The following is a 24879-nucleotide window of genomic DNA, read 5'->3' as shown; positions in this document are numbered from 1 at the left end:
TAGATCAGCCATGAAAATCTACTAAAAAGTCCTTCTCGAATTTTTAGTTGATGATCAACTAGGCCTACAAAAAGTACATCCAAATCGCCTGCAAGGAAGCATTTTGCTGTAGATGAAGATCAAGATGATGTAGAATTTGTGCCATCCCCTTCAAATTTGCTTCAATCAATGTATACTGTACTTTACACCTAGTTGAGTGTATAGACAAACAAGTTTTTGTAGGGAAATGGAAGTCAGAAGTTTATCAAACCCTAACAGGAAGTGAAATGATTTTGTAATAACTGAGAGTACTGCATACAGGCCTAGAGGCCTCATTTTAGGAAGGATGTAGAGATGCTGGAGAAAGGCAACGAGATTGGTGAGGGCAACAATGGATTGCCTTACAAGAAAGGCTTAAGTTCTGCAAATTGCAGCGTCTGGAGACTAGGCATCTGCGAGGTGATCTGATTGAGGTCTGGTGGGATTCCTCCTCTTGCTCAGATTACACACATGAGACTACATAAATTCAAATTGATAAAAGACAGTTGTAGAATAATGTGTAGAAATTTGCCTTTAGCCAGTGGGTGGTTGATTGCTGGAAAAAACTTCTTGCTTTCTTTCATCCTATGCCTCTACTAATGCTATGTCTATAATTGCCCATGTTGTTGATCTTGTTAAGGGACACATTTGCACACCTCTGTAGCAACCTTCTTTCTTATAATTATGACCAAGAGTTTGCTTACCTCTTTTGCTACTGCTTTTAATATAACTGGGTAGATTTCATCAATCCCTTATTTACTTTTAGTGTAAATTTCTCTTCTACTTTCTTCTCGGTTAAAACAAAATCATTTAGCTCTCAGTTACACACGAAAATTAGTGTTCTTTTGGTTTTCCCATCCTTAAAAATGTGTTCTCGTGTGAATGCCATTCATATCTAATTCATATATTTTGATGCCATTCATATCTAATTATCCAATGTCGTTTGTCCCTTTCCTTCTAGTGTGAATATGAGCCAAGAGTTCTTTGCTACTCTTCTTTGTATTCTTAGCTAAGGACCTCTCATCTGCCTTAGTTTGCGTATCTGTTTTGACCCATTATGGCTTGTCTTGTTCAATAATGATGAATAAACTCTGTAACCATCATATTTATTATGACAGTGTGAAAGTGAAAGGGGGGTTTAAAGGGATATTGTTTTATTACTTAGAATATTTGATTAAGTATTATGATTTTGTAATTGGTTTTTTGTTTTTTTTTTATCTATTTCAAAGGAATATTATTCAATTAAGTAACATTTGCAAAAAACAAAAGTATGCAAAATTTTCAAAACAAAAAACAGTGCTGTTGTTGATAGCTAATGTGTTAATAAGGTCCATGGACTGTTATGAACTTGCCATTGTTGCAGATGCACTTAAACTGTATGCAGGTCTCATTTTAGGAAGGATGTATGAGGGTGGTTCAATTAAGAATCGCTCTGACCTAGCTGCAGAGGTGCTAGCCTGTTGATTCTTGGGACAGGTTTTAGTCCTTCTCTACATAGCCACTGTGCAGATTTACACATTTTTCCCATCGATGGATGAGGCTATGGATACTGTTTTTGTAGAAGTGGTGAGGTTGGGTCTTTGAACCATGACTCTGTTGCAGAAATGAGTGTCTCGTCGTCAGGGAACCGGGTCCCCAGAAGAAATGCTTTGAGGAAAGGAAACAAGAAGTCCGATGGTGCAAGATTGGGTGAGTAGGCTGGATGGGGAAGTATTTCATATCCACAAGGGGCCGCTTGTGTTGTTGCAATTTCAGCAGTGTGAACTGGGGTCATTGTCTTGAAGTATTCTCACAGCATTAGCATTAGTAGAGGCATATGATGCAAGAAAACAAGCTTATGCAGCATCAGCCAAAAAAAAAAAAAACAAAACCCACTTCCACTTCACCCCTCCATTAGTTCGAAATACCTGTCCAGCTGAGCCTTAAAATATATTTAGGCTATCAACTTCCATGACAAGGGATGGCAGTCTGTTCCAACTACCTGCTGGCTAAAGGCAAATTTCCGCACATCTATCCTACATCTCTCTTTCCTCAATTTGAATTTATGCCCTCTCAGGTGATTATTCTGAGCAAGAGGAAGAATCCCATCAGCATTGAGCATGCTCAAACCATTCAAGGCTTTATACATCTCTATCAGATCACCTCGCTGGTGCCTAGTCTCCTGACACTGTAATTTGCAAAACTTAAGCCTTTCTTTGTAAGAGTACCCCTTTGTTCCATTCACTAATCTTGTTGCCCTTCTCTGTACTTGTTCCAGCAGCCCTACATCCTTCTTGAAATGAGGCCTCCAGACCAGTATACAGTACTCAAGGTGTGGCCTGACCATGCCTTATACAAGGGAATAATCACCTCCTTATCCCTGCTAGAAAAATTCCTGTATAACATTGACAAGACACCATGAACTACTCTTGCAGCCCGTCGGCACTGCTCAGAGAACTTCATATCTGCCTGCACAATTACCCCAGGTCCTTTTCATTCTCTACCACTGTCAGCCTAGTACCACAGAGTTGATACATTGCTCTGGGGTTGCTGTTTCCCATATGTAGTACTTTACATTTGTCAATGTTAAACTGGCACCTTTGTAGCCATGTGGGAAGGAGCAGCAGTGCATAGAACACGCTTCTTGATTAGACCGGGGTCGAGCCTGTCACCACCAAATACGGAGGATGCGGAAAGGTCAGGGAATGACCACCACATATCCCGGAGCAATATGGTCTTAGTTGCTAATGCTCCTAAAAACCAAATAACAAATAAATAACAACAAACATCAATGTTAAACTTCATTTGCCACATCTCAGCCCATCTGCTAAACCTTTCCAGATCCCGTTGCAGCAGCATAGTGTCAGTAGTGTCCTTGACAACCGTGCCAACCTTTGTATCGTCTGCAAACTTGGACATTAAGCTTGATATACCATCATCAATATCATTTATAAATACAGAAAACAATAATGGACCCAACACTGAACCCTGAGGGACTCCACTAATAACATTAGTCCACGATGATCAGTGTCCATTGATTACCACTCTGTCTTCTCCCCCTCAACCACCCCTTTATCCATAGCAGCAATTTGCCTCCAATGCCATATTGGAGTGACACCTCTGTCACTCCAATTTGTGCAGCAGTCTTCCATGTGGAACAGTATCAAAAGCCTTTCTAAGATCCAAGTATATATCAAAGTTATTCCCTGCATCCAGTTCTTTTGTGACTGCATCATAGTATCCAATCAAATTGATCAGGCAAGACTTCCCCTTAACAAAACCATGCTGTGTAAGAGCTATAACTGAAGTCTTGTCTAGATGATCCTGCAGTGCTTCTTTAACCAGTGCCTCCAGTAATTTTCCTGAAACAGAAGTTAAACTCACAGGTCTATAATTACTTGTGTCGGCCTTTGATCCTCCTTTTGAATTGGGGTCACATTTGCACATCTGCAGTCTGTGGGTACCTCCCCTGAGTCCAAGGAAGCTCTCATAATTATGGCTAAGGGTTTGCTTTCTTCCTTTGCCGCTTCCTTTAATATAACTGGATAGATCCCATCCACCCCAAGTGCCTTTCTTGTGTTTATCTTCAATAATTTCTCCTCCACTTTACTTACTCTCAGTTATTACAAGATTCTCTAGCTTACTGCCAGAGTTGAATACACCTCTGGCATTCCCCTTGCTGAATAACTCCTCGTGTGAATGTCTATGCAAAATATTCATTTAGTTTGTTAGCTACCTGAGCAGGATCATCAACAATTGACCCATCGATATAAGTAAAGAACTCTTTGCTGTTTTTCTTTGCATCCCTTGCCAAAGGTTTCTCGTAATCTGCCTTTGCCTGCCTAACCTCCTTTGTAACTTGGTTACAGATCAACTTGTATCTATCATAGGCTTCTGTGTCACGTGTTAATTTATATGTATCCCATGCATTTTTCTTCTCTGTCATATGTCTCATTAGTTCATCTGACATCCATTTAGGCCTAAACTTTGAACAATATTTCTTAGTTGGTATGTAAAGCCTAATAGCTTCCAAGATAAGTTCTTTGAATGCTTCCCATTTTGAATTTGCTTTGGTAACATCTTCAGTTGGTCCCACTGTATAGAATTTAAATACTGTCTCAGACCATCATAGTCACCTTTACGAAAGCAATAACCCTTCCCTTTACCCCTGATGGTAGTTACCTCTTTGAGTAAATCCCACTTCAGCACACTGTGATCACTGCCACCTAGTGGTTCCTTTATCTGCAGATACTTAATCCGTGAAGAATCACTACTGATAATCAAATCAAGGGTATTAGTTGCCTAATACAATCATCCAATAAATCCAGAAAAGCCTTGCTAGTGTGTGAGTGACCAACCCACAAATTCCAGTCAATATCTGGAAAATTAAAATCCCCCATTATAAAACTCTCTGATGTACTTGCCCACTCTATTTCCCTGTCCATTTTATTATTATACTCATCAGAGTCGTTAGGCCTATAGCACACTCCTACTCTCAATTTTGATCTCCCAATGCTTATGTCACACCAAACTGACTCGACACTGCACTGTCCAGCGATGTCGACTGGCTTCACTTCCTTGGATTTTATGTGTTTCTTAACTAATAGCCTAACCCCTCCTCCCTTCCTATCCTGTCTATCCTTTCTGTAGATGTTGTACTCCCCAAATTCCAGTTCTGCATTCCATATATCTGTGTGAAACCACGTCTCTGATATCCCAACAATATCCGCCTTTGATGCTTTGAGCAATACCTCAAATTCATCAAATTTATTTACTAAACTCCTAGCATTGGTGTACACGCAAGTATACATGCACCTGTTTCTATTCTTAGCTACCCTAACACAACCCATGTGTTTACTTGTACCGCAATGGCTCCCAGCAGTCTCTGAAATATCCTGCATCTTGTTTTTCAGGCTTCTGCTCATTCCAATAGAAGCAGTGCAAGAATCACTTTCACCTCTGCCAGTGGCTACTGTTAATCTATTAGTCTTTGTATCCCCCCAAGCTAGCAGTTTTCTGACCCATCTAACACTGCCTCGATAGCATCAGCAAATATTCTTGCAACCTTTCTATTTAAGTGTATCCCATCCCTGTAGAAGCAGGCTCTCCTGTTAAGAAGTACAGTCCAGGCTGAAAAAAATTCTACACCTTGAGCCTTGTACAATCATTCCAGGGTCGAATTGATCGACAGCATGCCACGCCTACATGTTTTGATTTTCTCCCGTAATTTTGTGAGTAAGTTGGCATAATAGGCACCTGTAATTCTACGTTTCGGCAAGTAATCAGTCATTATTACGCCTTTCTCATCCCAAAACACTGTCAGCAGAGATCTTTCCTGCTGACGCTTGGACCTTTGCCTTCTTGTGGGGGGAGGGGGAACCATGATGTCGCCATTCTATGGATTGCTTTTTACTTTCATTGTCGAAATGGTGTATCCAACTTTCATCCTGAGTGATTAGACAAGAGAAAGAGTTTTCCTAATTTTTTTTGGCACAGGGCTAACAACTCTTATGATTTCTGTTGTTGATCAGCCTTCTGGAAACCAGTCAATAATTGGGGAATCCATCTTGCACTCAATTTCCGTAAATGGAGTTGGTCACGAAGAACTGTTTCAACAGAGCCCACACTAATCTTCACCTACTGGGACAATTCACGCACAGATATCCAGCGATCTTCCATGATTAACGACCCCACTTTTCTGATTGTGCTGTCATCAATGGCTGAATGGGGATGACCTGGAATGGGTTCAGATTCTACTGATGTCCGACCACACCTAAACTGTTTATTCCTGTGCTTTACAATGCCATAGGATTGGGCTTCATCCTTATATACAGCAGTCATCTCCTCGTGGATTTCTTTAGGAGATTTCCCCTTCAAGAACAGATACTGGATTACAGCTCTGGCTTCAACTTTGTCCATGATGCTACTTTGTCACACGTTCAGCTCTGTAAGAGAAAAACAAATTAAGATGCAGGGCTGAAATTTTACACCTTTAGTACAGAGATATGTATGATGCTACACACAAAATATCATGACTCTGTGATATGTGGGAGTAGGTGAGGACGATTCTTTATTGAACCACCTTTGTAGATCAGTTGGAATGGGTGCAGAGAACGCAATGATATTGGTGAAGGGAACAAAAGGCTAGCCTTACCAAGAAAGATTTCAGTTCTGCAAATTGCAGTGTCTCAAGACTAGGCACCTATGGGGGTAATCTGGTTAAGGTGTTTAAGGCGCTGAATAGATTGAGCAAACTTAATGCTGATGGCATTCTTTCTCAGACTACATACAGGAGGGTGTATAAATTCAAATTGAGGAAGGATGGTTGCAGGATAGCTGTGCGGAAGTTTGCGTTCAGCCAGCAGGTAGATTTTGGCAGTTGGAACAAACTTCTGTGTGTGTGTGTGTGTGTGTGTGTGTGTGTTGTTGTGAAAGTGGGTAGTTTGAATAAATTCAAAGAACTAGACTAACTATTGGAAGTTCTGGATGGATATGGGAAGGATTTTTATTTTTTGGTAACACTTATAATCTTGTATTTTTGCATTATCAGCCACTGCTGATACTAAAATTAAAATACATGTTAGAGATATGTTTATGTGAAACTTTTTATTCCTTTGGTGTAATTTTGGCTTTCTAATTGAAACCCAAAAAACTACAAAATTTTAAAATTTTTTTGCTGAATATTTATTGATTTTGTTAGAATTTTCTGTGGCTATTAAAAATCAGATGCTAGTATTCATTGATTACACCACTCTGCATGGCTTTCGATGTTTTTAAAATAATAGTTGTTTTAAGCTCAGTTTTTTACACTGATTTTAGAAATGTTATTGGTTTTTTTCTATCATGTGCTGGTTTTTTTTTCATCACACGTTGGCAACACTGCCATCAGTCATATGTTTCTTGACCTTGAGAGCATCATGTAGCAGCATTTATCAGTGGGTTCAGTTTATTTTTTAGGTTATTGTGTCAAACTTGTGCTGAAAAGTGAGTAAAAGTCTTTGTAAAGACATTTTATTCACTTTTTAGTTCTCACTTCATAAAACAAAGTTTTCTGAAACTGTTTTGAAGCATTACAATTGTGGAAAAACTGTAAAAAGAAGGCTATGCCATTTGTAATTCCCATGATTTGGCAAACTAAACACCTATAAAAAAACTACAGTGATGACTTACTTTTGAATACTTAGTTACTTAGTTAATGTAGAGGGATACAATACAAAGAGTAAGAAGGAAATTGTGTATCCTAATATTTCATCTGCCATTAGACCAGTCCCACATGGGGATAATGCTGATTCCATGCCTGCCACATTATCTTGGAGAATGCAGCAGTATCATACAGTGCTGAAAGTGAAGCTTCTGAAGTTGAAACTGAAGTCAACATGTCTGGAGATATTGAGTCCAGCCTTCAACTGTTTTCACAGCATGAACAAAATGATCTGGTAAGAGGTTTAAATTTGCCAAAGGAATCTGCAGAACACCTTGGTGCTAAACTTAAGTCAAAAAATCTTCTAGCACGAGACGTTTTTCTCATGGTACAGACACGGTGAACAAGAACTAGCTCTACTTTTTGGAGGATCATTCTATGGTTTTTTGCATTAATATAAATAACTTAATGAACTATTCAGGCATTAGTTACAGTCCTACACAGTGGAGACATTTTATTGACTTGACTCATCAAAGAGGAGTCTTAAAGATGTTGGTCAATTTCAGTAGCTAACTCTGTGCATTTGAAAGAAACATATGAGAACTTGAAGAAGTTGTTGACAAATATTAAGTATGAAGAACACGGTTGGTGGGTTGGTCTGTGCTTACTTTAAAGTAATAGGCGTGTTACTTGGACAGCAATCTTGCTATATAAATACCTTGCTTTTTGTGCGAGTCGGACATAGCATATAGTGTAAATTGTAATGTGGCTCCAGGGGAGGGGTGTTCCCTCCAACTTCACGTCAAGCAATGTGATGAATACAAAACTCTGTAAAGGCAAGATTTATGTAGGTTAGTGATTGTTTGTGTGGGGTTGTTTTGTTTATCTGGCCTCTTAGCCTAAGGGCCTGTGTTTTCACACAAAAACCTATAGTTTGCTGTCCAGCACCACGAGGAGGTGGCTGAGCAATAGGGAGTGTGAAGCAGTGGCAGGGCAAACCCTGTGGCAACCAAGGCTACAAACAGGGAGAGCGCAGTAAAAAAAAAAAAAAAAGTGAAAGTTAGAAGATGATAGCAGGAAGATAGAAACCGGGAGGGTAAAACGGGAGAAGGATAGAGGAGCAGTAGTGAAGGTTCCCGCCTGACTGAAAGGGGGACACCCTCCCAGGTCAGGATGCCCATCTTGCTCTTGGGGGAGGAATATGATAGTAGGCAGTGGGAAACCCACCAGGCAAAGGGGGGGTGCCACCCTGGTTGGAGGGAGGGGATTGGGGAGTGAGAGATCAACCAACCCAGGTGGTAGGAATGAAAGAGCATAGGGAAACGATCCCTATGTAGGAGCCTTGCATTGGTGCTGTATCCCACACTGCATCCTGAAAGAGGCCTCTGAGGTGGGGAAAATTCATGTCTAGGAACGAACTCATACGCCGACCATTAAATAAAATTTTTACTGTAACTGAAGTTTATACAAATAATATCAAAAAACAAATTATTTACAAATAATTTGTTTTTTGATATTTATAATTAATTACAATTAATTAATTAGAAATAATTATTTACAAATTATGAGCCTGCTGTATAAAGAGATGTTGCAAGAAGTCTTATTACTGTTGAGGAAGGGAGCTGACCTCTCGAAAGCTTCAGGTTTTTTAGTGCTTTTAACTTTTATATTTTAGCATATTTTATAGTAAATGATTTTATTTTATTTTAGCATTCCGTAATATACAACCATCAGTTTATTGTGAATAATTTGTTTTTTGATATTATTTGTATGAACTTCAGTTACAGTAAAAATTTTATTTAACGGTCGGCGTACGAGTTTATTTATTCCTAGACATATCCCACACTGGCCAGTGTTAGCATTCCACACCATGCTGGCTGAGTAGCTACGGCATAGTGTCTGCTTGGATGGGCAGGGAACCTAGGCCCTCTGCCCATCATCCTATCTGGGGGGGGGGGAGAAGAGACACACACATTTGCTGCACTTATAATCCTCATTCACACTCTACTTCCATTCTGTTCTATTTTTGTACTTTTTTTCTTACATTTTATAATAATTTTGTAACTTTTTTCTTACATTTTCTGTTAAGTTTTATATATATATATATATATACACAGGGTGTTTCAGTTAAACGTTTCAGAACTACTAAGAGGGGTAGGGTACATCCTGACAACTCGAAATCATATAGCAATGTGGGGTCGGAAATGCTTTCCTGAAGCGGTGTTGTACACAGAAGTACCATAAAAAGAAAAGAGACCGTAAGTGAGAAATCGTTTTAATAATACATGAAAAGAAGCAAAAGGTACATGGATTAAAGTAAGTTTCGAAGTTTCTTCAACCTCGTATTGCTTTCGCACAGTGGTACCTTGGAAAATGTGCTACAAATCCCCTTTTTCCTTCTGAAGTGTTGTTTTCCGATGAGGCATCCTTCACAAGGGAAGGAATTTTCAACACGCATAACGACCATATCTGGGCGGACGAGAACCCGCATGCAATACGACGTCGTGCAGCACAGATTCGATTTTCGGTCAATGTATGGGCCGGTATTATGGGAGATCACCTCATCGGACCTTACCTGTTACCGTGTCGTCTAACCGGACCTATCTACTTGATCTTTCTGCAGCAAGTATTGTCACAACTTTTGAGAGATGAACAGATTTCTGCATCGACGCAACAGACAATGTGGTTCCAACACGATGGAGCCCCTGCCCATTATAGTGGAGATGTTCGTAACTACCTGGATGTCACATTTGGTCAACAGTGGATCGGACGTGGTGGTCCCGTGCGTTGGCCTGCTCGGTCACCCGACCTATCATGTCTTGATTTTTATTTCTGGGATCATATGAAATCGCTAGTTTATGACACCCTTGTTGACAATGCTGAGGAGCTGGTTGCAAGAATCGCAGTAGCTGCCGAAGAAATTCGAAATTCGCCTGGAGTATTCCAGAATGTTCGGATGTCCATGTGTCGGAAATGTGAGGCGTGCATTGTATCCCGTGGAAGAAACTTTGAACACTTACTTTAATCCATGTACCTTTTGCTTCTTTTCATGTATTATTAAAACAATTTCTCACTTACGGTCTGTTTTCTTTATGGTGCTTCTGTGTACAACACCGCTTCAGGAAAGCATTTCCGACCCCACATTGCTATATGATTTCGAGTTGTCAGGATGTACCCTAGCCCTCTTAGAAGTTCTGAAACGTTTAACTGAAACACCCTGTATATACACACACACACAGGGTGTCTCAAAAATATTGGTACAAACGTTTAGAGGAGGTAGATAACATCTAAAGGAATGTGAATTGCATAGGAACCCATAACCGGAAACTTCACGGGAAAGTAGTAGCAGAGGCACAAGAAGCAGAAATGACATGACAGTAATTAGTGGCAAATATTTACAGTAAACCCCCGCGGATAGCGGGGGTTTACTGTAAATGTTTGAAATATATATAAGAAAAACTAGTCTAAAATTTTGTCTATGTATATATTATATGTACCTTCATAATATGACTATGTACATAGACAGTACATAGTGAAATGCAAGCATAAGGCATCGAAATGAAAATAAGAAACAATTTAATATTAAATGTGATATTTATTAGAAATCTTTCAAACCAGTGCCTTTGCTAGCTAAAACACTTATCCCGCCAGTGCTATCACCAGTTTCGCTAAAGTGTTGATAAAGGAGTTTTGCCTTTTCACGAATGATGAGTGAACTTAAAGGAATTTTATTTTGAATTCAGTCTTCTATCCACAGATTTAAAGCCTTTTCCATTTTTTTCTAATTTAACATCACGAGTTATAGAGCAAAAATTTGAAGCAATTAGCGCGTTTTCACGGACACTACGGCGGATTTTTTCTTCCGATTTTTTGATTGATTGTACCGTTGACTCATTGATTTTATAATGTTTTGCCACTGAGGAGACACTTTCACCATTAGAAATTTTTACTAATAACTCAATTTTATTCACTAATGTCATCACCTTCTTTGATATTTTCACATTTCTCTTGTTATTCGTAGCCATATTTTTGTACGTGTTAGAAAGAACTTGTCCACAATAAAGTCACTTTCTTCCATTAACACACTAGAAAAAGTCTGTTTTACACTGCAAAATGGTAGATTTATCACTTTTGTAAGCATATCAATTTATAAATTGATAAATTTATTCAATTTTTAAGCATATAAATTAAAAGCAAACTACGAAACCTTCCATGACAAGTGCCTAACACATACTGAACAAGGATTAGCGAGAAACATCCACGCCGGGATTTTGTCACCCCCTCTCCCCCCCACCCACTGAGCGCTGTTTTGACTGGGAAAGATGATTTTAACCACGCCCATGTTTTTTTATGGGGGAAAATGTTCACGGGGCTTTAAAATTCACATTTTTTTAGGTTTCATTTTATATTAAATCAGCGACCGCGAATATGCGAAATTGTGAATACAGATACTGCGAATAGCGGCGGTTTACTGTATTTGACATAATATTAACAATGGAGTACGAGATGGATGCATTTCATGATGTTTCAACAGATGCTCGAAGGTTCCACCATGAGACGCGATGCATGCGTGACACCAACGCGGCATGGATTGGCAGACAGGATTGAACACACCTGGAGTTTCTTTGACAGTAGCAGCAGTGCAGACAAGTCTTGCCACAAGACCCATTTCCGTCTATACAGGCGATTCGTACACGATAGATTTGAGGGCCCCCACAGAAAGAAATCAAGGCTCGATAAATCAGGTGAGCGTGGGGGCCAGGCAACGGGTCCAACTCGGCCAATCCATCGACGCCCAAAACGCCTGTTCAAATGGTCACGAAGACACCTTCCATAATGGGCAGGCGCCCCGTCATGTTGAAACGAAATGTTGCGTCTCACATTTGCTGGAACATCGTCAAGCAATCCTGGTAGAACTTGTTCAAGAAAGATCCGATATTTAGCGGAGTTCATGACGGATGGTAACAGGTATGGGCCGACTAAGCAGTCACCGACCATACCTGCTCACACATTTATTGTGAAGCGATGTGCCACATGGGGGTGCACACCGTGTGGGCCTCTGCTAATCCATACACTAGGTGCATGTCTGCCAGCTCACAGTTCGTATATCGATGCATGTTTTTTGTGCAGCGACTGCTGCTTGAATGAGTAAACCAGAAATTTTCCCTCTCGCAAACTGATGAACAGTGCAGTGTATTGACTTATGGTGACATTTCTGGTTATGGGTTCCTATGCATTTCACATTCCTTTAGATGTTACCTACCTCCCCTAAACATTTGTATCAATATTTTTGAGACACCCTGTATATGTGTTATTTTTTCCCACTCATTCATCCCCTTTCTCACACACACCAGAGAGCGAATGTAATGGTGTATAGTGTAAATTAATATCATCGTCAGCCATTTTCAATCCACTGCAGGATGAAGGCCTCTCCAGCAACTTTCCAGTTCCTTCTGCTCAATTTACTACCCGCAAACTCATGAATTTCATCTATCCATCTCCGCCTTTGTCTTCCAGGTTTTCTTCTAGCTCCTCTTGGATACCATTCTGTTATTTTCTTAGTCCATCTATCATCATGTCTTCGAGCTGTGTGTCCTGCCCAAGACCATTTTTAAATTAGTTTTGATAAGAATGTCCTTTACTTGAGTTTGCTGCCTAATCCATGTGTTTCTCTTCTTATCTAACAGTCTGATTCCCAGTATAATTTGTTCCATTCTTTGCTGTGTAGGTCTCAGCTTCTCTTCCATTCTTTTGGTGAGTGCCCAAGTTTCACTTCCATAAGTCATGGTGGGGAGTATACATTGGTTCATTATTTTACGTTTCAGACAAACTGGGATATTACTCTTCAGTATGTGACTATATTTCCTGAATGCCATCCATCCAAAATTTATTCCTCTCTTGACTTCCAGCCATTTATCATTATTACAGCTAATAACTTGTCCCAGATAAGTATATGACTCCACCTTTTCAATTACTGCTCCTTCAATCATTATTTCCCTTTCTGTGGCATACTTGTTCATCATTACTTTTGTTTTAGCCATATTCATCTTTAGTCCAAAATCCTTACTAGCTGTGCATAAGTGATTAAGATTTTCCTCTAATTCTTTGGGATCGTGGCTTATGGCCACAATGTCATCTGCAAATCGTAAATGATTTAGGTACTCTCCATTCACATTGACTCCTTTCTGCGACCAGTCTAATCTTCTGAAAGCTTCAAGGGCAGCAGTAAACAGCTTCGGAGATATTGTGGCTCCTTGTCGAACTCCTTTCTCAATTTTAAATTTCCTACTGTCTTTGTCTAGTCTAATAAAGGAGGTAGCACTCTCATATATTTTCTTCAAAATCATAATATATGGGGTATCTATGCCTTGTCTTTGCAGTGCCCGAAACATTGCCTTATGCTGTATGGAGTCAAATGCCTTTTCATAATCCACAAATGCCAGGCATAATGGTGTTTTATATTCATTTGCTTTCTCCATTAGCTGTGATATTACGTGAAGGTGATCCATAGTTGGGAATCCTGTCCTAAAGCCAGCTTGCTCTTTCGGTTGATTCTCATCAAGTATTCTTTCTAATCTGTTAGTAATGACCCTTGTGAACAACTTGTAGATGTGGGATAACAAGCTAATTGGTCTATAATTTCCAATTTCTGATTTATCTCCTTTCTTATGCAGCAACCTGCATTATTCCACTGCTTAGGTGTCACACCTTTTCTAATGCACTTTGTGAAGAGCCTTGCCAGTTTTTGTGTTATGTCTCTTCCTCCCAATTTTAGCAACTCTACAGTAACTTCATCTTCCTGCGGGGCTTTCTGATTCTTCATTTTCTTCAATGCGTGTTCTACCTCATCAGGAAGAATATCAGGTATGTTGTATGTGTCGCTACTTTGCAATCCATCTTCCCCACTGCTGAATCATTCCCCTGCTCCTTGTATAATTCTCTATAGTAGTCTTCTGCTATTTGAATTATGCCTTCTCTGCTGTTTATAAGTACACCATCGCTATTGTTCAGTTTCAGTATCATTTGTCTTTCTGTATTACTGCTCATGGCTGCTGATTTAAATCCTTTGTTTTCCCTTTTCTTGTGTTAAATCTTTTTGTCCTCTACATAATGATTAATTAAGCAGAGTTATTTGAAATTAAAAACTAGGATTAGCATACAGGTGCAGGCCCAGCTGCAACTTTTTGCAGGCTGGGGAACAATTTAGTTTGTGTGTTTGTGTTGTTAGTATTAGAATAATTTTTTGTTAGTATATATAAACTAATGTGAGTTATTTAGTTCGTGTTCATTTGGCCAATTACATTTTCTCCTTCACTCATTGCTATTTACCATTACACTAGGTCACTCTCTTTCACCAAAACTACCATTTATTCCCTTTTACCATAATTCCTATATCACTTTTTCAATCAATGCCCTGCCTGTTCACTCTGTCTTTTATCCTCCTTCATTCATTCATTCATTCTTTCATTCTACATTGCATTCCCTTGCTACTAGCTTACTAATATTTTTCAGCTAGTCCACTTCCCTGGCTGCCTGTTCATCTCCGTACCCTACAAGGTTACTTATTTGGTCCTGGCAATCATGCCTGCATAATTTCTGACCTTTGCCAAATAAGCCAAATGGGGGTGGGGGGAGGTTAAATTTGATTCAAAGACAACTCCAAGGCAAGGTATTTTAATTCTTTTACCATTTTGATAGTAGTTGTATTTATTTTAATTTGTGGATGTCTTATGTCCAGTGTGAGTGGGACAGTTGGGAAGGGGTAATTACTGGGATGTTGATGTCTGGCCAAAGGGGGACAGTTTGTTTCCTGGATCAAAGAACATAGTTTATAAACCACTGGCAGATTCCAAAACTGTCCTCTTTCCACCGTTGCACATCAAACTGGTTTTGATGAAACAGTTTGTGAAAGCTTTGTGCTAAATTCCCATCGATCACCCAAGAGAACCTAAAACAAGTATTTTTGTTAGAACTCAAATTTGTTAACTGATGAGGGACTGAGAATTTGAGAGAACTATGAATAAAAGAGAAAAACAGGTGTGGATTAGCTTCAGGTCTGTCAAGAATTTAGAGAACAAGGATCCAGACTACAAGAATATAGTTGAAAATATGTTGACAAACTTCAGGAACCTGGGCTGCAACATGAGTGTCAATCTAATATTTTTTACACTCCTACATCGACTACTTCCCAGAAAATCTAGAAAGTGTTAGTGAAGAACAGGGTGAGAGATTTCACCAGGACATTAAAGACATGATACTGCGGGAAGTGGAATGTCAACATGATTGTTAACTATTACTGGATGCTGACTGTAAAGAAAATCAAAGAAATGAAAATTTGACCCATCATAGATGTTTTTAAAATGAAAGGTTAGGGTTTAGTGGATTTTTTACCATGCTGTTCTTTTTAATAGTGTTTTCAACATGTATTTAAATGTAAAAGTGTGGTAAAAGTAGCATTTTGGTTCTAAGCTTAAGTTAAAAAATCAATTTCAGTGTATAAATTGTGCCAAAATTAATAAAAATTTGTGAAAAATCATTTTCTTTTGTGATTTTTGAATAAACCTGATGTAACGGAAACAGAAGTGAGTTTTGAAATCAGATTAGAAAATGATTCAGAAACATCCTTTTCTTTTTATGCTTTGGAAAGTAATACATGATCCTGTGGTTTGATAATGATATAAAACAATTTTCCCATCATATTAATTATGTTATTACTATTAATTTAATGGAGCGAATTTTCAATGCCATGCGAATGCATTTCCATCTGAAAGACTGATTTGAATTTAAGTTTTCGGAATTTGGCCGATAGGAATGCATGATGGGGAAATTATAAATTTATAAATTATGTAAATTATTTATATAACTATAATAAAAATACTGTATAAATGCACAAGGCATAATAGGATATGAGTGTTAATTAACTGTAAAATGTCAGTGTAAATACATCATAGTTTGCTCATTAAAATAAACTACATTCGTAGTGTAAAGGCTTCGATTTAATTGTATCTCTTATTGTGACTACCTTCACAATGAGTTATGTATTGCACTACCTTGAATAAGTAATGCTTCACTAATAGAGAAGACTGTTGTTACTTATTCTCAGTGTATTTTTATTACAGTAAATTGTTTATATAATACAGGTAACCCCCGTATAACATGGTAGTTTTACGATATGGTTCTGCTCTAACATGATTGTGATAAATTGCAGAAATCCTTGTACAACACGGTTAGAGAATTTCGGTAAACTTGCATAGCAGGGTATTTTTGAGTTTTTGTGTGGGGAAAACCTTGCTATTATGTTGGATGTAATTTTTGAACATTTCCACTCTTTTTGAATTCCATCTGTTGACTCACTAGTCAAAAAAAAAAAAAAATATATATATATATATATATATATATATATATTGAGAAATCCCTGTATTTTATTTTGTTGGGAAATCCTCGTGTTACGTTCTGTGCTATTGAACTTGGAAAATTCTAGATTTCAAAGTTTTATTACTATTGGATGGCACACCAGGCCATCCAAAGGATTTAAGTCATCCAAACGTTGAAGTTTTGTTACTACACCATAGTTGTACTAGGTTAATACAACTTCTTTCATTCAGCCATTAGATCAAGGCATTATATCCACCTTTAAAACTCATTACATCAGAAAATTGATACAATGGATTTTGGAAAACATTGATTCTGAATCTATTGAAATAATGGAGGCATGGAAACATTTCTTAATTGTGGACTGTATCAGAACCATAGCTTCATTGCTGAAAGAAGTAAAACCATCAATGTTAAATGCGTGTGGAAAAATGTATGGCCAGAGTCAGTTCATTCAGGAAATATGGCTGAACCGGCAAAAAATGGAATTGGTGCGATAGTAGAGCTTTGCTATGTCAGTGGGAGGGTAAAATTTTGATGATATGACTAATGATGCCCTCGTGGGTAGCACAGTTGATAGAATCGCCTGCCACTCTACTCAAGACCTGAATTCGAATCCCGTCGATGATGGGAGGAATTTTTATGGATATTTTTTTACATGGCTGAGTTAGTCGGGCGAGGGTAGCATGGTTTTTTTCTCCCAAAAACTCAGATTTTTAGTGCAGCAAAACACACGCAATTTATAGACAATAAACACACAGAGTAACATGGCCTTAGTCGCCGATGCTCCTAAAAAAATAAAAAATATATGATTACTGAAGGCGTTCAAGAATTACTGGTAGAAAAAGAGGCTGGCGAATGGATTTGGTGGAAATGGCATTGGATGTAAAGCTAGATCAATTCAGAGGATGACAGCGCAGATGAAAATTCTAAACTTCCAAATTTTACACTAAAAAGCTTATGGGAAGGCATAAAGTTAGCCAAGCAATTAGAATCTATTTTTTGAATGCAGATTGTTGAATGAAAGGAGCCCAAAGTTCAAAAAGAAGCTTCAAAAATGCTTAGTTCCATACAGTGAAATTTACAAAGATTTATCAAGCAAAAGCAAACAAACCCAGATTACTGATATTTTAAAGAGAGTAGAACAGTTGATTTCCATAGTGGGTGCTACTGCCCACTATGGGAATCACTGTTCAAAGGAAAAATCAAAGCGGCACTGCAAGGCAAGGGTCAGTAGTGGGTGGCAAGGGGACATAAGTCTGCTCAAAAGAGGAAAAGAATACAAATCGATACCTCCTGTGCATAAAGTTATATGACTGAAAAGCTGATTTTAGAGTAGAGCTGTTTTGAAGTCCAAATATTTTTCATTTTTCTGATTTAAAGAATTCTATTAACTTATTTAACTAATTTAATCACAACAAAATCAATATAAATTTTATTTTGAAACAAAAAGCTTACCATTAAACTTCAAACAGCTCTACTGTAAAATCAGCTTTTCAGGCATGACTGGCACCTCCATAGCCAGGTGGACAGGAGCGGCAGTGCATATTACACGCTTCTTGATTAGACCGGGGTTCGAGCCAGTGACCACCAAATACGGAGGATGCGGAAAGGTCAGGGAATAACCACCGCATATTCCCAGAGCAATATGGCCTTAGTTGCAAATGCTCCTAAAAAACAAATAACAAACAAACATAACAGCCACGACTTTGTGTGGGAGGTATTGAAATAGCGCTTCTTGCATTCAGTGTAACATGGTGAGAAAACACGCAAGTTGCAACCATATGAATCGAGCAGACTAAACACCTGATTTGCCAAAAAGCGTTTTCCAATGAAGCTATGAAACCTTTACTTGAAAAAAGTTCATGCTGACAAGACAAAGATTTATCTTATTTTCAAGCACTTCGAGACCAATTTTGCAAACAGCTGATGTCGTCAAGTATGTTTTTAGATGCATCAAAGCAAGAAAATGATGGGTTACGTGCCTCTTACAACATTTCATTACTAATTGCCAAATCTGGAAAGCCACATACTATTGGCGAAGAATTAATTCTACCAGCTGTTAGTGAGATTCTACGTACCGTGTTGCACAAGCCAGCGACTGATATAATTAATTAAGAAAATTCCTTTGAGCAATAATACAGTACAATGACGAATTGATGAAATGGGCAAGGATGCGGAAGACATATTATGCAATTTTTTAAGGATTACCCAATTTTCGTTACAATTGGATGAATCAACTCTACCAGGGAATGAAGCCTTATTGTTAGCTTATGTTCAGTTTATAAAAGAAGAAAAATTAACTGGAGTTATTATTTGCCAGACATTTGGTAACAGATACTGAAGGAGAATCAATTGTTCTCGTTGTAGAAGAGCTTTTTAAAGAAAAGGAGATTCCTTTTACGAATATAATGACATCTGCAACTGATGGAGCTCCGTCGATGGTGGGCTGCCATCGTGGATTCATTGCACACTTAAAAAAAGTCTGTGCCGAATGTAATGGCAGTGCATTGCGTGATTCATCGACAACATTTAGTTACAAAAAAAACTAGGTGATTGTTTGCTTCGCTCATTGCAATACGTCATTACAGCAATTAACACAATCAAACAATTCTCTCAATGACAGATTATTCAGCCAGTTTTGCATACAAAATGATGAAGAATTTAATCGTTTGCTACTCCACATTGAAGTTCGCTGGTTGTTGAAGGGCACCTGTCTGAGTCGCTTTTATAGTCTTTTTGAGATAGTTTTAGAATTCTTTGAAAACAGATGCTTCCTTGCAAGACAACTTGAAAAAGTTTAAAAGTGACAGCTTATATTTTAGATTTATATTTCGAGTTTAATGAAATGAATTTGCAGTTGCAAGGAGACTAACTAAATTGTATTAAAATGAAGGCTGTTATATCTGCATTTGTTTCAAAGCTTGTTCTGTTCAAATGCAACTTGGGACATGGAGAATTTTACCAGTTTCTGAGTCTTTCAGCGCTCAAGGAAAAGACAGAAATACATGATGATGACATTCAAATCTACTGTCATCATTTGGAAGCATTACATAAGGACTTTTCCGAATGATTTGAAGATATTCTCGCCATGAAGATTCCATATTGGGTTTTATACCCTTTTTCAAGTGTTGAGGAAACAGTAATGCAATTACAAGAAGAATTCATTGAATTAAAAACTACCGAAGAGTTGAAGATCAAATTTAAGAACGGTTACCATCATTTCTGGTTGGCAACAAATTACAAATCTTTATCCATTGTGAAAAAGTTCTTAATTGTGTTTCACAATTAGGAACATATTTAGCATCATATTTAGTTGAATGTGGATTTAGTGCCACTGTGGACCTTTTGATGAAAAAGAGAAACTGACTGCAAATGGTGGAACAGGGCGATTTAAGGATGCTGCTTACTAATATTGAGCCAGATATGGCATCAAACCCATCCTGCACATTAATTATTTTTATATTAATAAATCAACTACTTTTAGATACTGTTGTACAATTATTTTTGTTTATAAAATAAATTCTTGAATTTTAAATAGTTTTTTTATTAAAATTTAATTTTCAATGTATCGTTTTTGACTGACTTTATGGGGGGTGGGTGCTGATGAAATATATGCTCTGAAAGGGGGTGGTAGTCCAAAAAAGTTTGGGAAACCCTGAAATAGAAGATACACGAAATCTAGGAAGTGTTTTTTTGTTATTTTTGTTGTTAGTTTTGTTTGTTTTTGTTAGTTTTGTATGTTTTTGTTAGCTTTTGTAATGTAACCCCCATTTTTATACTTTTTGTTAGTCCCGTATAACATGGTTTCACGTAACACAACATTTTATTGGAACCTAACTACTGTGTTATACAAGGGTTATTTGTATATATTTTTATATATTATACATTATTATCTATATTTGCAATTTATTGTTATATTTACATTTTTATATATATTTTTTTATCTAGAGTTCAACACAACAGTAAAGATATGTTCCAGTATTGGAGGATAAATATTAAACACGTTCAAGTAGCACATCAGTTTTATCAAGTTTATTTTACTTTTAGGATAAGACCCTTCAACATTTGAATAAAGAAAATACCTATAACAATCTTGAGTGATGAATTATGAAGTGTCCACTAAAGATGCAGTTTGTCACTGAAAAATTATATAAGTATGCCATTTATCGTTTATTATTAGTTATGTGTGGAACCATTTATGAGCAGACTACAAAATGCAGATTGTATGGAATTCCCGTGATATTTATTAGTATGGGTCATTGTGCCATAGTTCACAAAGTACTAGTAATTCAAATCTGGTCTTAGTTTCGAGATTATATTACACATATAGGTGTATAATCTGCTTTGGATTTTTTTAATCTGGATTATGTGAAATCTGCCGGAGAGAGTAAGTAAGAAAGATCACTTTTGTAAAAAAATATTAAAAAAATAAATGCCAAAATGCTTGTTATCTTTATCAGTTGTTAACAGATAAGTGTTTCTCATTTCTTATAAGCCATGATATGATAATGATTTTTATAATTTTGATATGTTATTTGATTTTTTTAAGAGTTAGAATTTCAATTTTATTGTTCTATCAATGGATATTGCGCATGCTCACGTTGAGGAATAGTCTGTCTTATGGTGAAGTGAAAACTTTAGTTGTTAAGTTTTCCAGAAATTTCTCATCCTAACAATAAGAAATTTCTGGGATAAAAGAATTCTTCATAGTTGATAAATGTAGTATGCTAATTTGTAATATAAAATATACCTGATAGTGAGTTGTTTGCTCTGGCCTTTGATGAAACACCAGAATCTTGCTGAATGCAGCTTTGCCCATCATGTTTTGATCATTAGTGGAAAATTTCTTCAGACCATATTTTACCCATTTTGAGATGAGGCACTCCATAACTTGCAGAACCTAATCCCACTTTTCCTATAGGCTCATAACCTCCCTCTGTGGAAATTCCACTTATTTAGATTATAATAAAGTGTTTATTTTAGAAACAGTCAAATAATTCAGCACTTTTTAACATTTTTTTTTTTTATAACATGACCCACTTAAACTGTAAAAAAAATAAAAAAATTGTTTTTTCAGAAGTTATATTCACAGAGCTAGAACAATTTATCATTTTGTTTTTTCCAATTTTTTATATCCAAAATATAAATGTAATTAATAAAAAAAAAAAGGTACTTATCCATTGTACTCATACATGTTATGTTTATTTAATTACTCAGTTCCCTTATCCAAATTAAATACAGTATCCTTGAAATAAGTATATTAAATTTGAAGGGGTGTTCAATGAAAAATATTATGTAAAAATAGGTATGGAAATGATTTGTTAACAAAAACAAGAGGCATTTAAAATTTTCTTTGCAGCAGTAAGATAACGTAACTCAGTTTTAAAAGTAATATATGCAGTAGGATGGACTTTTAGGTGAACATTTATATGACAAATATATTAATAGCAAAAGTAGTGGTAATAAAATTCAAGAAATTTCTAGTCAAGAAATTTTATTTATACAAAAATCGAATAAAAATGCAGTTTTACATGACAAAGGGCAACAGTAGTTTCCTTTTGTTTTCTAAAACTGCTTTTCATTGTTTAATTTAAATGAAACTTAGACATTGAAACTGTGGTAAAATTTTAATGTTCATTTTTGTGTTGCAATTGAAAATTTGCATTCATTTATTAATTCCAAGTGAGAGTAAGCAACAATAATTATTGTTAGTGTTGTAGCAGCACAGACCTAAACTATGACACTGAAAGAATAGTAGTTGACTTTATGCATAGGTGAATTGACCATCTGCTAGTGCACGTGGGCAACTCGTTATCACTGTAAACAGTATGCATGTTTCGTTGTTGAATGTGGAGAATGGTAAAATGCAATTAGCTATTTGCATTTTACTCTTGACTCAGGTTTCCTTAAACATTGTTGCTAGCATAAGGTAGTTTTCAAAGTTTTCTACTATCCTACTGTCACTGCAATTTTTGAAAGGCCCTAGTTAACTGGAGCATTCCTTGACTGACGTTTCCTTACATTTTTTGATTTTTTTTTTTTTTTTTGCTTTATATAATATATTCTTCCAATTTACTGACCTTATTTCAGGGATGCATTTTATAATTTGAAAAAAAAAAAAAAAAAAAAAAAAAAACCCTTATCAATTATTACGATTTATTTTAATACAATCCTTGTGCTTTATCAAAAATTTGCAAGTAACTCTGATTTATGTGGCACAGCTACGGGTCTTAACCCACATTTGAGAAATCTTGATCTAAATGATCTAAGAAATATGTTGCCACTATGTGAAAATTAGTTTTCCATGATAATACATTCTTATTTACTTCCCAATTCTATTTTTCTGCATTAATTATTCATCACATTCCTTTGGTCTCTAGTATACTCAGATCAAATTTTTTGCTTTCCCATTAGATTGTGTCATGACTGACTGAGCAGACTGACTCAATATTTTGGCAGTTCTGACCTATCAGATATACTTGTCTCGAATCAGTTGCTTTGCAGTTCAGATTTTGTCAACTGTACTCTGAATATTATTAGTATACAAACACAAGAGTTTTTTCTTCTCTGCTTTTCATGTTCTTTGTTACTCTAACACTAGTTGTGCTTTGGCCAGAAATTTTCCATTTAGATGATTAGTTCTAGCTATCCCGAAAGAGGCCTCTGAGGTCGGGAAAACTCATGTCTAAAAAATATATAAATTCATACACCGACCATTGAATAAAATTTAATATGACTACAATCTTTACACAGAATTATTTACAATAAACTATTGCGGAATGCTAAAAACTGTAATAAAAGATCATTTACAATAAAATTTGCTAAAATATAAAACATTAAAAGTGCTAAAAACCCGAAGCTTTCGGGAGCGTCAGCTCCCTTCTTCAACAGTGACATGACTTCCTGCAACATCTCCTTAAGTAGCAGGCTCACGGTACCTCCACACGTGGTATTTCTCCACGTGGTTCAATCGGCACATGGTCAGAACTGGAAGCGGAAATGTCTCGGGAACGTGGCAAAGAAAATCGTTCATTCGACCTTAATATAATTGTTTCAAAGATAGGATTAATACGTATGCCTCTATCTCTATTCATGGTATTCCTACTTGATGAACTAATCCGTAAACCCTCGAGCCATTTACGCTCCCAGTATCCATGTGCACGATCCAAAATAATAGCGTCCTCCGGGGAGATTTGATGCTGCTTCTCCCAAAAATGTTCGGCCACAGCAGACTTGTTGTATTCAGCGGTTCTTATGGCATTTAAATGTTCCCCCAGACGATCCCTGAGCCGTCGTTTTGTTTCCCCCACAATCCGGGCATTCTATTCTATAAACCACTCCACTACTAAGATCTTTTGGTATGTGGTCTTTGACCTGAGACACAGCTGTGCACAGCCTCCGCCCAGGAAGCTGTACACAGCGTGTCACATAACCCCATAAAATTTTTGCCAGATGTTCAGTAAGGCCCGGATAGTAGGGGATGTATGCGGTGGCTACCGGAACTAACGACTCCCTACGTTCGGACACTCCTCTACTATATCTATCCAGGATCCTCTGGGGGTATCCGCACTTTCTAAGTTCAGCCGTGACATGATTAATTTCTTTTTCTTTATCCTCAGAAGTGGTACAGTGTGATCTTACTCTGTCAAATAAAGCTTTTGCTACACTATTCTTGTATTGCCCAGCTTGTGCTGAATTGAAATGGGTGTATTGACCTCTACGCATGGGTTTTTTAAAAACTGAAGTCTTAAGTCTAAAACCCACCCTGGAGATCAATACATCCAAAAATGACAGGGCACCACCCGTTTCCACCTCTGAGGTGAATTGTATAAATTGGGAGAAGCTATTGAGCCAGCAAACGGAATCATCCTCCCTCCCCTTCTGGACCAGGGCAAAGGTATCATCAACATATCTTCTCCAATTCCTAATAGGAAACGAACACCCACTAAAAACCCTACTTTCCAACTCCTCCAGCCAAATTGGCCATGGCGGCACTAATGGGTGAACCCATGGCAGTACCGCGAACCTGCTTATACATAGTTCCTTGAAACAACATGGTAGTACTAGCTAGACATAATTCTACCCCGGTGCAAATGTCTTCCACACCGAGAAGTGATCTATTACCAAGGGAGGCATCCCTGGTCAATGCCATTTTTACACAATATACTGCATGGCTAAATAGGAATACATGTAAATAAAGATATAACGTCAAAAGAGATCATGCTCTCATCATCATTTATAGTCAAATTCCCCACAAAATTCACAAACTCTCTACTGTCTTTAACAACATATTCGGACTGCCCCACTATGGGTGCAATTAATTTAGCCAAGTACCCTGATAGCGCATAGGAAGGACTCCCTATAAA

At 37.3% G+C, this 24879-nt stretch overlaps 1 protein-coding gene across 5 annotated transcripts in view; it reads left to right on the top strand.

The window, feature by feature from the left end:
* The window catches only part of LOC150087015 (microtubule-associated serine/threonine-protein kinase 3-like), a 912052-nt gene that overhangs the window by 41714 nt on the left and 845459 nt on the right, over positions 1–24879 (top strand). For 3 of the 5 annotated variants that reach the window (XM_090372902.1, XM_090372903.1, XM_090372904.1), the window contains exon 2: positions 20462–20667. The gene's annotated coding sequence lies outside the window, so the exon portion shown is untranslated. Of the gene's footprint in view, positions 1–20461; positions 20668–20689; positions 20901–24879 lie in introns of those variants that run through there. The other 2 variants (XM_090372905.1, XM_090372901.1) reach the window with 1 other exon arrangement.

The sequence above is a fragment of the Mastigoproctus giganteus genome, chromosome 4 (genome assembly GCF_048544385.1).
Source record: "Mastigoproctus giganteus isolate SK-2022 chromosome 4, ASM4854438v1, whole genome shotgun sequence".
In the NCBI taxonomy this organism is placed as follows: domain Eukaryota; kingdom Metazoa; phylum Arthropoda; class Arachnida; order Uropygi; family Thelyphonidae; genus Mastigoproctus; species Mastigoproctus giganteus.
Note: the sequence above shows the minus strand (reverse complement) of the source record. Positions and strands in the feature narration are given on the sequence as shown.